General features: G+C 43.0%; 1 long non-coding RNA gene across 3 annotated transcripts in view; it reads right to left on the bottom strand.

The window, feature by feature from the left end:
• Positions 1 to 15,681, bottom strand: part of LOC141993066 (uncharacterized) — a 53,361-nt gene extending 37,680 nt beyond the window's left edge. For all 3 annotated transcript variants that reach the window (XR_012640770.1, XR_012640764.1, XR_012640776.1), the window contains exons 1-2: positions 13,122 to 15,681; positions 10,096 to 10,228 (exon numbers count right to left, since the gene is read on the bottom strand). This is a non-coding gene — a long non-coding RNA (uncharacterized LOC141993066). The remainder of the gene's footprint in view (positions 1 to 10,095; positions 10,229 to 13,121) is intronic.
• Positions 15,682 to 15,882: the final 201 nt, after the last annotated feature.

The raw sequence follows: 15,882 nt of genomic DNA, 5'->3' as shown, positions 1-15,882 counted from the left end.
ATGATAGAAATGACAACTGAACAGAGGGAGGGAAAGACTGAGATTACAGTGGTGCATTCCAGAAAAGCAGCAGGGAGTAAAGCACAAATAGGCAAATGAGCAAAAATAAAAACTATGCATGTCTGTAACATACTGTGAGAAGCATAAAGCAAAACACCAGGGTACTAGAATGCCCAGCAATGGAAGAGAATGGTGCCATAATCAACACTTCTGAAACACAGTGGAATGGTTAAAATGAAAGTAATAGTGTACTGCATTGAAAAAGTGTCAATCAAGCCTGGATGTTTTGCTAAAAGATGCGCTCTAGCTCATTTAGAGACCATGGGCCTGGTGCAAGAACCAATTGGTGATGTTCTATGGCCTGTGTTACACAGCCAGTCAGCGGGAAGGATCATAACCACTTGAAAAATCTATGAATAACCCAGGTATAAATTATCCTGAATGGACAGATTTGCTCATACAGATGAGGAAGTAGCCGTTTACCTAAAAGATTCCACAGAGTCTAATGCTTTCCCAAATTTGCCTGTCAGTTTATTCAACTTTTATTATAACATATTGCAACACCACCTAGTGTTAATTTACTTATATGAGCAACTCAGAAAATATTAGAATAAGTAAAAAAAACCCACCACTGGAGTCTTTGTGCAATATATTTATGCTCTAATACAAGATGTACAGAACCCTTCCAGTTAATTGCATGTTTGATCATCAATTTCCTGTCTTTCGCAAGTAAATACTCCCACACAGAAAACACAAATATAGTACTTTTGAGTATAGAAGATTTCAACCACTTTTAGTTTATTTTGTGGTCATTCTACATTCTAGTGTTAGTCTCTCTTCTCATAACAGGTCCTTAAACCAATCATGTTAATGAGCTTTAATGAAAGGCAATAAACAGTGCTAACAATATAAATTGAAAGTAAACACAATACGAGATTTATAATACGGTTCACCACTCTATCAAGAGCAACAATTGATTAGATTTCTGTTTACAAATTATCAATTCCTACAGTACATGTGAGTGCATAGTACATTACCAAATTTCCAGATTTCTACAAAAGTGGCTGAGGCCTATTCCATAGTGTTCTGCAAAGCATGCTATTGAGCGAGGGTCTGATCCAACTCCAATACAATTCAATAGCAAAACTCCCATTGACTTCCGTGGTGAAGGATTGAGCTCCTGAAGCTCCTGAAGATGAGTTAGATACTTAACAAAGGCTCCCTGCCCCCTCAAAAGTGTTAGAAATTTCCTGCTTAAGCAGTTTTGTCAGAACCCATCTTAATTGGATTCAATAAAAAATGGACAATAACTTGGACACAACAGAACCTCAGATATCTAGATCTTAAGCAGGAAAATTCTATAATCTATATATATGATTGGATGTTTAATTTCAGGGATTTTTGCTCACAGTAATATGGTAGAATAAAATAACATCTGGGGCAGTAAGAAATTTCCCCCTGCTTGTCACAGGTCATATTGGGAGGGATTTTGGCTTCACCAAGATCACTATGACCAGGTAGGTATAAATCAGATAATTACTATGACTGCAGAGACTAGGCACCGGGGAAGCTCAAATCTACCCATGTACTGTACGTTCCAAATCAATGTTACATAAGACTCTTCAGTCACAAACAATGAATACTGGTAATCTCAAGAGCCTGTGCAATTTGGAGCCAAGCACTGACAACATTTGAAATCAAGGACAAAAATACAGCCAGTGTCCAGATTCCAAACAAAGCATGCCACAATCACAGATGGTTGTATAGGGCTCAGTTGCAGGGCTACAGGTACGTACACACACACACACACACACACACACACACAGTTGTAGTAGCCAGGCAAGGTACTAACAAACTTCAACAGGACTTTTATTTTTTTAAGTGGAAACCTCTTTTCCAAGCTGCTGCTGCACCTTCAGTACCTCTCCCTCAGCCTCTTCAACTCCTCCCCCCTCCTTCCTGTTTCCTGTCCTTTCAGACTCCCAAACAGCCAGTGCTCCCAGTTCTAATAACAACAAGCAACATCTAAACACCACAACAATGGAATACAATCCTTTGGTTTCATGGAAATAGCAACTAATCCACTTCAACTCATTTCCTCAAATTTCTTATAAAAATATTTTACATTCTTTCTAAATGATCTATATTATAGAGCTGGCACCAAGGAATGCTACAGTTTGCACCTCAAAGGGCCTGGCTCACCAATGCATTACTCCAGTTTTATGCCATGTAACTCCACTGAATAATAAGTAACACAGTGGTGATTCAGACTTCCATTATAACCCCCATTTTCACTCACTCAGTTTTGTGAAGAATTCTCTTTTGGGGCTTAGTCTGTGACCTCTGCCCACAAGTGAATTTTTGTTTACTGCGCATGACTTGTCCATGACTTTTACTAAAAAAACCCATGACTTAAACATAGCCCTACCCATAAGTGCATGCAGGAGTTACTGACACCCATGAAAGCCCTTCTTTGAATTAGGAGATGGGAAGGTCTGAATGGAAAGTCCAACTGAACAACCAGTTGGAAAGGGCACCTCTCGAGATACCCAGACGGTTGATGGATGGCTATGGACCTGACCCTCAAAAGACAACAAAGGTGAGGATGAGGGAACAAGGGATAAAGAGGGTGCTGAGGGAAAGCAGAAATAAGGGAGATCTCATCAGAAAAATGTGTTCTCATAAATTTTTCACCGTTTTGGTTCACATGCTAGACCTGCATTTGAAACTGGCCCACTGTCAGGATTCAGATAAAAATTAACCCTACTGAATTCTTATTTTAGTAGCACCTGGTTCCAGACATCAGCCTATCTCTGCTCTTTCAACTGAACAAAAAGGATGGGGTTTTCAAGAATGCTTAGAATTGACCTGCCTTTGCTCTTCTTGAAGTCAATGGGAGCTAAACCATTCACTTCTAAAGGACCAGAATTAGGCCAAAGCCAAGTGCTTTTGAAAACCCTGCCCAAAGACTTCTATAGTATTCACTTCTGATACACATCTTGCAGATACACATATTGTCACACCCAGTTATGTTTGTTCTTGCTTTCTGAAATAATGTTGCTGAATATATTATAAACAATCCATTCTAAGTACCCTGGAGCAAATTTTGGGAAAATACTTACATCAGTACTCCTAGACTAGAATCCCCTGTCAGTTCTTAACATTTAACAATACTATAAACCATCTTTTCTTTTGGAAACAGAGAATGCCAAGGAATGACCAACCAACTGAATTACACAACCATTGCTGTTCGGAAAAGCAATGTCCTGGAAAGAGGATCGTAAACTAGATTGTCCTTGCTGGGATGGAATGTGCATGTGCATTTTCCCCTCAATTTTCTTTGTTTAAAACTATTCAAGAAAGATGAATATGTTGGTTGTTTTACAATATATTGGCGTGAAGGGGTTCACCAATGGTGGTGATATATAGATCTTTAAGTTTATTTTAGTGTGCTGTGTTCAGTTTTGGAAGGAATCCTGTGGTGTTGATAGTTTTGATGATGATGAATCTTCTGGGGAGCTGTTGCAAGCCAGCAAGATAGTTTGCTCTCTGCCTTTCTCTCTCTAACAAGACTCAGTTCTTCCTGGGAACCAGGCATTGGTATCTGGCTCTGAGTTATGAAAGGGAGGATTTGCCTGCATTCCCTTTTGGGGCCACCTCTGTTCCAGGACTGTTGTATATGTGTAAATAAAAAAACTTATGCTAAGCAAAGACCCAGACTCTGTATCCCTGATTGCTCCTTGAATGGGAAGCCAACTTGCAGGGCCTTGCTACCATTCAGCAGATGGGTGACAATATTAATAAGTTCTCTTAATGCTCTCTTTTTTCCTATTTGTGTTCTTAACTTGGGCAAAACTAGAGCTGTTTGACTCAGCCTCATATCAATGGCCACACATTTTATGTGCCTACCTTTCAGAGACTTTGGAGGCTTAATTACTGCTTTTGCACTGCTTTGAAAATGTAAGATGCTTTGTCACTGCTAAGTATTATAATTAGGATCTGAATTCAGTCTAACTGCAAGAGAATGAACAGTTTTGCAGGAATTCTTTACACTGAGCCACTGGTTCAACCAAGACATACAGGGTTTAAAGGGCCTGATCCCAAACCCACTGATTTGAGCGATCACAGACTTAGGAAACATTTGTCCAATTTGAGGCAAGGCTCAAGGGCAGCGCATGCCGCACTCGGGAGAGGAGGGGGAGGGTAGCAGAACTCCCCAAGAGCCCCACAGGGATGGTGGTTGAGTCAATCAGCACACTTCTTGGGGCTCCTTCTGCCGAGTAGTTCCCTCTGCACTCCCTTAACTTAACTTACTGAAGAACTGCACCTTAAAGGAATAGTCCAGCCCTGGGGAAGGATTTGAGAGTCTGGCTCTGTGGAAATATGAGAAAGTTTAAAAAAATGGAGTCAAAATAAAGAGCAGACACAAATGTGTGATAAAAAAATATAAATAAATGTAAAATGAACAAAGAACAGATCTTCTAAGAAACTTGAAGCACAAAGAAATGAAGTCAGCAGAGTCTTTCACAGGGGAAGTCCTTCACTTCCCCAATCAGTTGGAACATGCACAGAAAGCAAAACAATTCCACAAGACCTACGTATATGGGTTTCTAATCCAGTGAAAGTAATACATGCTCTGTTTTCAAATCCAGAGTCAACAGTGTTTTCCCTTAACAGACACAGCACAGTTAAACTATTTGTCTAACACTGATAAGGTTATCACCCAGGAATTTTTTTCGGAAAGGGTCATGTTTCCTTTGCAGAATTAAAATGCATGTTTAAAAAAAAAAAAAAAAACAGTATGTTGAATTGGGTTCTCTCTCTTTCAACTTAATTTACAGGATACAGTGTAGATGACACTTAACGTTAATATGCTGGCAGCCCTGAGGGACAACAAATATGATGACCCTAAATTATATCAAAAATCCTATCTGCTTTGGAATCATTGGTCACTGTAAATTACCGGAAGACAACAAGACACATTTGCAAAACTTCCTTTATTCACTGCAATGAAATACTAGCAGGATCTGTATTAATTGCTAGGAACAGTTCTTGTTTTTCAGCCAATCTCTTACAAAACAAGATATATGGGATCAGACTTTCTGGATTGTCATAATTCTTCTAACAGCTCCAACCTCTTAGAAAGTATGTGGGAAATAAAAATTAATGAGCCATTGATCGTAAGCCAGAGGGCCCAGAGAAATAAATAAATAAAGCAGAAAGCTGATCTTCCCATTTGTTATAACTTCAGGTCAAGAATGAAATGATACCTGCCTAGAGCCAATTTTACATTTTTTGGATGCAGGAGTATACCTGTTTTTGACAGCTGCAAATGCAGGCATATGCTGAGGAGGAGAAGAGAAAGGAGACAGGAACTACAATTCCTAATTGAACCAAAGCTGATTTTACAGCAATTGCTTTAGATGAGGGGTGTAAAGCTCATTCAGTGGAAGGAGTGGCGTTCCATTTTTAATTATGGTCAGTGGCCAGTACGCATGCAGGATTGCATAGTATCTTCAGTGCAAAGCTGAGCCCCCACTGGCAACAATGGGAGGTTTACACAAATATCAAGTGTTGAATCTGGCCTTTAACTAAATGTTCAATTTTTACTGTTTACACTGTACTTCATTGTCATATGATACCTTGCTGAGAAGATATGCTGACCTTTAGGACCAGCACTACTTCTGCCCTTTGTTCTGTTCCTTCCCCATCCTTCTTTGTCTGTTTCTGTCCAATTCTGTGCAACTCAACACGGTCCCCTCGCAGTCCCCATTCAGCAGCTCCTGCCAACTGCAGTGGTCAGTGATTACTCAGTGCTTAATGTGCTCGCAAGAGATCTGCTTTACTCTGCTTCTGGTTTCAAGTTGCTGGCTGGGCATAAAAAGTGCTTCACAGCGTCCTGCCCAAACTCTCAATCTGGGAAGCTCTGTCCTTAAAGGCACACTCCCGAATACCAGGCCCAGTACTCGGTTTGTCTGTCTACCTATTTCTAGTAACAGCAATCTAGGCCTGCTATCTATCTCCCTCTGAGCATTCAAGAAGAAAGCCACTGATCCCATCTTGCCTTCTTTCTCCTTTCTGCCCCCAGCCCTCCCCAAGTGACTCCTGAGGCCCTGCTGGAATCCTCCAGAGCCTGGACCTTTTCCTGGTGCAGCAGCAGTGGAGAGACCCTGTGAGGGTCCCCAAATTATTATCTCATGCGCCAGATTGGAGTGAGAGCTGCTTCACGTTCTATGTGCAGGGTAGAGAATTTCACCTGTGGTGGACGTGAGGATAGCATACTGGGATGGGAGAGGGTGAAAGCTGAATGAGTGTGGAGAATAATTCAACCTCTCAGTGTAGGTGGAAAACACCACACACAAAAACATACCAGAGTTTTGTAACTTGCCCCAGGAGCCACATGAGAAATGATACATATGGCATTCTCTCCCACCCCACACACATACACCTCAATGTACATTTTACCACCTGGCATAATATACAGTCCCAAAAACTACCAGAAGGAAACTCAACAAGTATTCTTTTCTTCAGAAAGGATGTGCACATTTCTTTAAGTGGAAAAAGAAAAAGGGATCTAAGTCTCTTTTCACAGTTAGCTTCTGAAGGGTTAACATCAATGCTTTTTTTTAAAAAAAAAAACTAAACTAAAAGCTCTCAGCTCCCGAGATATTATCAGTCTGCTAAACATAGGTAAGACTATGAGAGAGAAAGAGAAAGGAACAGATATATATGTAAGGAAAATTAAAACTCAGCATGTTGGGTGTGGGGGGAATGTGCTTTGAAGTACAAAAGATCTATTGTTAATGTGGGACAAAACCTCCCCAGTATGGGACAGAGATAAAAAGGAGGGAGTTTCTAGCAGATCAAGGTCAACCAAGATATATGAATAACATAAATGCTATTAATCTCGTGCAGCATGAATCAGAGAATTGCAACAGGGTAGAGTTGTGTGGTGGGGTTCATGGCATGAGTGTTCTATGCCACTTTGTATTAGATAATGAATGTATTCATCACAGACTCCTACATACCATCCAAACTGGCAGAGAAGTAGCTTTAAGGAGCTTGAGAGAACAAATCAAAGAGCTGGCTCGAAAGCTTAGAAAGGTAATAGGGATGTTCAAAAACACTGCTCTATGTTTAGATATTTGCGGCTATCCATACAATCTCACTCTGCAGGAAATCGCGTGAGAAAGGAGTTCTGAGTTGGACAGCTTGAAGCTTATTATGCCTGATGCCGCCTCTGTCGTTATAGCTATTTTAACAGTTAGAAAAGATGCAGAGTAATGCATGAAAAGACTGTACACTGGAAAATGTCACTTTTTTCTTCTCATGACTAATTCAAAGTACAAAATGAACCACTGCAGAGGGCTACATCTAAACATTGCAGAGCAGCAAGAGACTGAGTCAAATCGTTCATAACCAAATGTAATACTGAAATCCCAGATATAACTAATTCCCTCCCTCTAAAGTTTCCAAGGGTTTCTCAAAGTGAACCTAGATTTGTATTCAAATCTGTATTTCAGTGCTGTGCAATTAGTGGAATAGGGCACCCTCCACAATGGGCTGAACTCCCCAGCTAGGAGTACATCCACATTTTTAAAATTAGGGTCTTTCAATCTCTAGATCTTGCAGCCTGGGCTCATCTCTAAATTATTCTTTATTATTTGTATTACAGTAGCACCTAGAGGTTATGACAGATGTGGAGCGGCTCTGAAAGTGAATACCTCATATTGACCTGGTTATAGGGCTGTTTTACTGTATGAATATATTGATTTAGTTTAAGGTGGGAGGGTGGTCAAGAAAAACAAGCAAGAAAGAAATAATGGCTCAAAATAAGCCACCCTCAGCAAACACTTGAGGGATGTTAAGGGACAATATCAGGACTATTAACTTTGGAGATTTTGCTTCCTGTGCAGCTAACCTACAAAACTGGTTTGAACCAGGACATGAAGAGGGCCACACTCACAGGAAATTTTAAAAAACCATGGCAGGTTTAAAAAGGAACACTCACTCAAGGGGTGGGGGGAGGGGGAGTGTTTGGGGAAAACTAGACAGATGCAGAGACCTGACATGGGTGACGGCAGAAGTTGGGATTGCCAAGGTTATATCGCCAACTTCAAGATAAAAATCATGAGTTGAACACCCCAAAATCATGAGATTAATAAAAACATGATTTTTTTGGCCAAAGACTGTATTTTTTATTAGTATTTTTGAACTCCTCCGTGTGCGTGTGGGGGGGTGGGGGGGAGAGAGAAAGAGACTTATGCCCACTCTCCCAAATGTATTGGGTAGGGTTATTTTGGCCCCCTGCTGAAGGAGTTCTCAACCCCACACATCTACCCATCCCCTGCTCAGCAATTAATTCTGCCTCCATCCAACCTCTGCCTCCTCCATTTAGCCCCTCATCAATTTAGTCCTCCAGCATCCCCAATTCGACCCCAACCCAGCACCCATCAGTTCAGCCCCCAAGCCTCCCCCTCTGCTCCTGCTGAGGTTCTTCAGCCTCCTTTAAGCCTGGAGTGGCTACAGCAGGATCCTTTCTTCTCCTCCCCAGGCTGGAGGAGGCACCTCCAAGGGCTCTTTGCACCTGGCTCTGCCCCTTCCCCAGACTGGATGCTGCAGGGAGTGGGGGAAGAGCAGAATCATCTTGTCCCCATTACTCCCATGAAGGGAAGGGAAGGGAAGGAGGGAGTGGAAACACCTTGAGCTGCTCGGTGTCTTTAACTCTCTCCTCCCCTCCTGTGAGAATGACTGCAGGTCACTTGCTGAGAGGTGGGAAGTGGGAAAAGAGAGCCTGGTCTCTAAGCAGCTCTGATTGGTTGCTCAGCCCTAGGAGGCTGCTTAATGGGGCAGACAGCCATTCACTGGAAGGCTGGAGCTTCTTGAGTCATCCTAAGACTGGGCTCAGCCAAAATTATGTCATTTGTGAAAACAATATTGGAGCTGTCAACACTCAGGTTATCAGCAGGGAAGGACAAGCCATTAGTTAAGACAGATGTGTTTACTGTTGTTTTAAAATCCTTTTTCTCGAAATGCTTTGTTCCTACTGTTAAATAAACAAATACTTTGGTTTGAGAAGGCTGTCTGATCACTATACACACCACTGGCCACACTCCACAAAAGGGAAGAGATGCAGGTGCCTGCACTCAGTCCAATCTGCTGGATAAGCAAGATTGATATACTTGAAGGATACTGTAGTCCAGGGATCAGTCTAGGAGTGAGAGAATTCCACATCAAGAGAGGTAAAGGCACAAGGTCTGACACCTGAGAGGATCCATTCAAAGAGACCACAAAGAAAACTTAGGCACAGCTGCCCTGTAACTGTGACAGAGGGCCCAACCAAGATCTGGGTACCATTGTTCTACAGAAGCCTAGCAAAAGACACACCTTGCCTCAAATTACTCACAATCTAAATAGACAGGACAGAAAAAGAAAAAGATGAAGTGACTTGCCCATAATCAGACAGCAGGTTAGTGGCAGACCCAGGAATAAAACCCAGGTATTCTACTCTCAGGTGTCTTATCCACTGGTCCACACAGCCTCTCCCCAGATGAAAAGTAAAATATTGATAATATCCTAAATATAGAAAGTCACGTTCCACAACCATTTGAGGGCTGCAGAACGAATTATTTGTGTTCATATTTTCCTGTGGCTTATGTGCAGCTTATTTCTAAATTACTTTCAATGTTTCCATACCTGTACCATAAGATGGGCCCCCAAATCAAACCTAGAGATGGTGATGCCACTATAGAAGATCTGAAAAAACAAAATCTAATGGAGGTGTGGCCTAAGGGAAAGAGGAAGGCATGATGGGAAAACACAAGTACTATGCAACATTTGATACCCTCTATGAAACCAACCATAATATACTATACTACAAGTTCACAAATTAAGATCACCTTAAGCACTAGCTTGCCATAGGCTACCAATGTAAGCCAAGGGTGGCCCCGATAACAGTACTACCTCCCCACAGAGAAGTTAAGAATAGAAAAGACTGTTTCTTACCTCTCTGTGCTGCAAAGAACTAGTTCAACCTATTGCTATGGGCCTTTTCTGAGTTACTTCTTAGGCATAGAGTATTGGGTTAATAGGTACCTCCAAGAATGCTTCACTTAATGGTATGGAATCCTGGGGACAATGTAGGCAGAGGCTCCACAGAGTAGGCTGAAGTTCTCCTCTGTATGTTTTGACCTCAGTTTATCTTCTTTCTGACTCATTCTGGGAAAACCTGTTTTCAGATGCAATGGAGAAAGAATATGCTTCTGAACAAAGTGGAGAAAGCACTGTAGAAAACAAGTGTGAGCAGGGAGATCTTACAGCCCTTGACATCAAACTATTAGTTGTGTCCTTGTGCCTCTCATGTGGTGAGGGAAAACTATATGGTCAAATAGCTCGCAGTAAAACAGAAAAGAAAAGAACTCAGAAGCTCTTCAGGAGCAGGTGAAAGGAAAATATCTGTACTATCCATCTCACTAATAACTTCACATAGTTAGATTACTATTTACTGCTGGAATTCCCAACATTTATTACTCATTAAAGAAAAATGGAAAGAGTGGCCTACAGAGAGAAATACTCATCCCTGCTCTGACCCCTTTACACGAAGTAGAAGTGCCATGTTTTAATTCAAAGAGAACAGCTTTCCAGCAGAGAACAGCAGACAGCAGCTTCCGGTGATTAAGACACTGCTTTAGTAAGACTTGGGATAAAATTTTCAAAGGCACCTTCAAAAGTGTTACTCTCACATCTCAGTTACTATAACATCCTTTTTTCTGGGCTTGACAAATGCAGTCGTGACCCACTTATATCCATTCAGAATACTGCTGCAAAGATCATTTTCCAAGCCCATCACTTTGACCACATCACCCCTCTCTTTGCATCCCTCCACTAGCTCCCTCTTCTCTAATGTATCAGACATAAGCTACTTTTCTTCACTTTCAAGCACGTAAGAACGGCCACACCGGGTCAGACCAAAGCTCCATCTAGCCCAGTATCCTGTCTTCCGACAGTGGCCAATGCCAGGTGCCCCACAGGGAATGAACAGAACAGGTAATCACCAAGTGATCCATCCCCTGTTCCCCATTCCCAGCTTCTGGCAAACAGAAGTTTCATGACCTAACTCCACCTTACCTATCATCTACCATTCAGTATTGAAAGGTCAGCTCCTGCCTCCAATCAGCCCATGATATCAGATTATATTGTCCACTTGATACATTTTCAAATAAACACCTTCCTGCTTTCTTCTATGCTGCCCCTCACACCTGGGACAAGCTTCCCACAAAACTAACTCATTATCGTCCTTCTAAACCCTGCTTTGCCATGAAACCTACAAAAACACTGACAATGGCTAATCTGCTGGTATGCTGAGACCACATCCTACCACGCTGACCACATTTTCCATTTTTCCCCCTTGTACTACCCTGTTTGTCTATATCCATATGTTGTCTCTTATCTTATACTTAGGTTGGAAGCTCTTTGGGGCAAGGACAGCACCCAGCACAATGGAGTCCTAGTCCACAACTAAGGTTTTATATGCTCTGCAAATAATAATAAAAAAATAGTAATATCCATTTGTAGTTCAATGTAACCAAACTATATACAGTCAGATGAGCTTCTTCACTGCTGCAAAGTCACTGCAGCTCTGGGTCAGCCATAGGACTGCTCCTACCCTGAATAATTCCATTCAGAGCTGTGCAGAAAATGGAAGTTCTCTTTTGTGAAGGATTCTGAGATTGAGATTTCAAAATTTGGGTTAATTCTGAACTGGATCAAAACCCTAACATTTCTAAGTTCTCTGTGAAAAAACATTTCAAACAAATTTTCATTTTGACTTTTATTTTGTGTTTTAATACAAACTTTAAAAAACTCAAAACACAGTCATTTAAAAAGAAACAATTAAAACATTCCCATTAAAAAAAAATGTCAAAGTGAGACAATGTCAGAGGTTCCCCAACCCAGTTTTCTTCTGAAATGAAATTCCAGCAAAATCGTTCTGATTTAATGTAGTGTTTTGATTTTAACGGACTCAGGCATTCCAAGGGAATGTGGATCCATTGAAGTTTCTCCAGTAAGCGCTACTTACAATAATAAAACTCTTCTTTCCCCACTGTAAGAAACCACAAAGACCAAACACAGTTGTGCAACAATGCAATCTCCCTCAGTCCTATATGGAACACTCACTGCATTGGACTTGTAACTTAAGCAGCCTTTATTCAGATAGAAAAGAATTCATAAGTGAAGGCAAACTGCAGCCTATTTGTATCACTGGCGGTGGTTAGGTAACCAGCATACGGGGAGCTATAATGATGAATTCCTATAGATCTCGGTGGGCAACCTGCGGCCCATCAGGGTAATCTGCTGGTGGGCCGCCAGACAGTTTGTTTACATTTGCACGGCCGACCAGAGCTCCCAGTGGCTGCGGTTCGCCGTTCCCAGCCAATGGGAGCTGTGGGAAGCAGCCCACGGGTTGCCCAGCACTGCTATAAATCAGTGTTTTTCAAACCAGGGGTCGCAACCCATTACTGGGTCGTGGCTTGTAAGGCGCTGGGTCACCTTGCTCTGGTCAGCACTACTGACTGGGATGTTAAAAGTCCCGTGGGCAGTGCTGCCCAGCTAAGGCAGGCTAGTGCCTACCTTTTCCGACACTGCACTGCATCCTGGAAGCGGATAGCAGGAGGTCCAGCTTTTAGGCAGGTGGGTCATGGGGCTCCATGTGCTGCCCTCGCCGTGAGCACCGGCTCCCCACTCCCACTGGCTGGCTGCCGGCGGATGGGAACTGGCGGGGTGGTGCTTGTGTGCCTCTGCCAAGAAGCCAAACCAGCTGCTGGCCACTTCAGTGGCGCAGCATAGTCTGCAGTGCACCCCGGCTGCACCACGGACCAGGAGCCGCTGTAAGTCCACACCCCCTCCCATAGCCCAACCCCTTGCCCCAGCCCAGCACCCCTCCCACACCCTGAACCCCTCACCCCAACCCCCTCCCACACCCGAAACCCCTCATCCCCAGCTCCGTTGGGTTGGGGGCATCAACAATTTTCTTCAAATGGGTCCCCAGAAAAAAAGTTTGAAAACTACCGCTATAGATAGCCTATCCCCAGACAAAATATGCAGCATGTATGATTACCTACCTTATGGGTGGGTGGCATGTGTGTGCATTCATTGCAAGGAGCTCCTGGCCCTCAGACTGCATACGGGCTTTGGAAACCAGAGTGGCTGAACTGGAGGATCTAAGGGTGACAGAGATACAAATAGATAAGACTTTCCGGGACACAGCAGAACAGTCCCACCCTCCACCCACATCTGACAGCTTCTGTGCTGTTGAGGAGGATGAAAGTCTCAGGGAAGAAGAACATCAAACCGGAGCAGAGGGAAATGATCCCCTAACTGGGACCCTCCTTCCAGATGATGTCATGGTATCCTCTCACTCTAAGGATACATCTCTGGGGGAGGAAATTCCAGTTATTAGGAAGACAGGTGATCGTAATGGTAATAGTAATGGTGGATTTGATCATTAGAAACATAGATAGCTGGGTTTGCAATGACCAGGAAAACCACATGGTGACTTGCCTGCTGGGTGCGAAGGTTGTGGATATCTTGAGACATCTAGACAGACTTATGTGTAGTGCTGGGGAGGAGCCAGTGTTGTGGTACATGTAGGTTTATTAGGAACTGGGAAACCTTTTGGGAAAGGGGGAGCCTATATAGGAAGGATGGGCTCCACTTACACCAACTGGATTGCTGGCACATAAAATTAAAACAGTCATAGAGCAGTTTTTAAATGAAGGGCTGGGGGAAAGCTGACAGGAGCAGAAGAGCACATGGTTCCGACAGAAACATCCCTTAGGGGAGAATCTATTAATGGAGTTTCTCTATATCCTAGTAAGGAGGAAAGGATGGAAGATGATAAAATACAGGTAGGATCTGTTGAGAAACAGTCAAATGAAAGAGTCCCATTCAGTTACATCACATAATGTCAAACAACTAAAAAATGACATTTTTAAGTGCGAAAATACAAATGGTTGAAGTCTAAATACTAAGATGTGTGAACTAGAGTGCCTCGTATTAAATGAGGATATTCATATGTAAGCAGAGTCATAATGAGCTCTACCCTGACATCTGGTGGTGAGCTGTGGAAAAGGACTTCAAGGGCTGATCTCGTTTGCATGAGTGCACCCACCCCGCCTAGCATGATGGGATTGCTTGCCAAAATGGTCACTTTGGCTGCTGTGGGATCCCCAGTCTCTTTCTTATTGGGGCAGGAGTAATAAAGTGTTATCCTGGTTATGTGAATCAAGGACAGTAGAACTGGATCTGGCATTTTATGACAGGGGGACTTGCCCTCAACGAAGTAGCACTTGCTAGGCAAGGGACATGGGTTCTAGAACCCAGTGAGTTGAAAGAGGTTGGGGACAGGTATGTGTATCTGGTGGTGTTTAGGGCCCCTCTCCACTGTGTAATATCAGAGCTAATTTTGATTCCATTAGGAGTCTGGTTACAGGCTGCTGAGCTGAATTCACTTTGGGCCAATGTTGCACCAGTACTGAGACTCCCCTACTATAAGCTGAAGTCACTGAGTGCTGTTAAGTAGTGGGGGGGGCCTGAAGATATATTGGTGAGGGGCTACCGGGATGTCTGCTGGAGATGAGCGGCTCTTGTGATGGCTGGTAGAGCGGAGCAGCTCGCGCTGAAGGCTGCAGCAGACCCCTGTGGAAAGGCTGGGCATTCAGCCGTCAACATAAGCAGTGGAGCACGTAAGGTGCCCCCATACCTCCCCCCTTTTCCACCCAGGCTGGGAGGTAAACTCTGCAGATGAACTTTTGAACTCTGGGGCTGCGCTGGACTTCTGAGACTTTGTGTGACTTCTGGGTTGCTGGACTCAAGAACCAAAGGGAAAGGATACAGCCCAATCTGTTTGGGGGTGGGTCTTCTGGTTCATGGTTTGTGTTTATGAACCCTAGTTGTGGTGTTTCCCTAACATAATGCCGCATTGTTTCCCTCCTTTATTAAAAGGGGTTTTTTGCTACACTCAGACTCTGTGCTTGCGAAAGGGGAAGTATTGCCTCTTAGAGGCGCCCAGGGGGGTGATATGTAATTGTCCCAGGTCACTGGGTGGGGGCTCGAGCCTGTTTTGCGTTGTGTTATTGAAACAGAACCCCTAGATACTGAACCTGGCTGCCAACTCTGACGGGCAGAAGGGTTACACATATAATAAGCATCACAGAAAATTGATGGAAAGAAGATAATCAATGGGACACAGTAATACCAGGTACAAAATATATCGGAAGGACAGAATGGGATGTACTGGTGGGGGTGTGGCACTATATGTGAAAGAAAGCGTACTCAACTGAAGTAAAAATCTTAAATAAACCAAGCTGCACCATAGAATATCTATCTGTAGTAATTCCATGCTTGAATAATAAGAATATAGCAGTAGGGATATACTACCACCCACCTGACCAGGATGGTGATAGTGACTGTGAAATGCTCAGGGAGATTAGAGAGGCTATAAAAATAAATAAAAATAATAATAATGGGGGATTTTAACTCTCCACATACTGACTGGGTATGTCACCCCAGGAGAGGATGCAGAGACAAAGTTTCTTGACACCTTAAATGACAGCTTCTTGGAGCAGCTAGTCCTGGAACCACAAGAGGAGATGCAATTCTTGATTTAGTCCCAAGTGGAGCGTACGATCTGGTCCAAGAGGCGAATACCACTTGGTAATAGCGATCATAACATAATAAAATTTAACATCCCTGCGGGGGACGGGACACCAAAGCAGCCCACCACGGTAACATTTAATTTCAGAAAGGGGAACTATACAAAAATGAGGGAGTTAGTTAAACAGAAATTAAAAGGTGCAGTGCCAAAAAGTGAAATCCCTACAA

Source organism: Natator depressus, chromosome 1 (genome assembly GCF_965152275.1).
Source record: "Natator depressus isolate rNatDep1 chromosome 1, rNatDep2.hap1, whole genome shotgun sequence".
NCBI lineage: Eukaryota > Metazoa > Chordata > Testudines > Cheloniidae > Natator > Natator depressus.
This window is presented reverse-complemented; position numbering and strand designations above follow the sequence as displayed.